An 855-nucleotide genomic window follows, 5' to 3' on the forward strand; every position below is an offset into this window, starting at 1 on the left:
TAACTCAAACTGCCCTAATATAATATTTTGACAATCGATTCCTCCTAAAGGCTTCCATGGAGGAATGTGTTTATTTTACCAATTATAGACCTAATTAAGAGCAATCTATCAGTACTGGTCACAAGTTGCACATTTGAGTTTTTTGGAAGAAAGAAATATTTTTTGATCGATTGATGTTGAAATTGTTTGAGCCAAAATCATGTTTTACTGCGTATAACTCAGAAATGGTAGGATATAGGAAAAAATGATTCAGGTACAACTTGTAGATAATTTTATGGCCTTTCAATTTTTCCTTGAAAGTTTTTCTCTAACATGTACCGTTTTTGAGATTTAAGCGAAAAATGAAAAAATGGACCCATTTCCCCCTCCCCCCACTCCGGGGCTCCTCCTAGTGGCCCGGGGTTTTAGTATGTTTATTACCTAGGGACTCTTGACATGTTTCCGAAGAAACATCTTACGTTACTAACTCACGCACTCTAGACCCCCCTTGGAGGGACTCATTCAATGGACTATAACCAAATTAATCAAAATAAAGTTCTGGAGGAATGTGTGTCGTCGACTGCGTATGTTTATTTAAAAATAGTATCTATACTCGCTATTTCGACAGACTTTTTTTACGGATTCGTGCTCTATACTGTTTCCCTAATATTGTTTTTTTTTTTATATATTACATACAGACAGTTTTTTTATTGTTTTATAATATGTATAGATTATCATTAATAATTATAAACAAATAATAATAAAAAGACATATTACATAATTTGTGATGATTTCAACTTCACTGTTTTATACAATTATTTTAGACAACATACCTACTAACTACCGAAAATACGCGTTGAACGAGCGAAGAATATT

The sequence above is a fragment of the Colias eurytheme genome, chromosome 17 (assembly GCF_061535395.1).
Source record: "Colias eurytheme isolate Ceu_HAF_F1 chromosome 17, ilColEury1 Martin Lab GWU primary, whole genome shotgun sequence".
Taxonomy (NCBI): domain Eukaryota; kingdom Metazoa; phylum Arthropoda; class Insecta; order Lepidoptera; family Pieridae; genus Colias; species Colias eurytheme.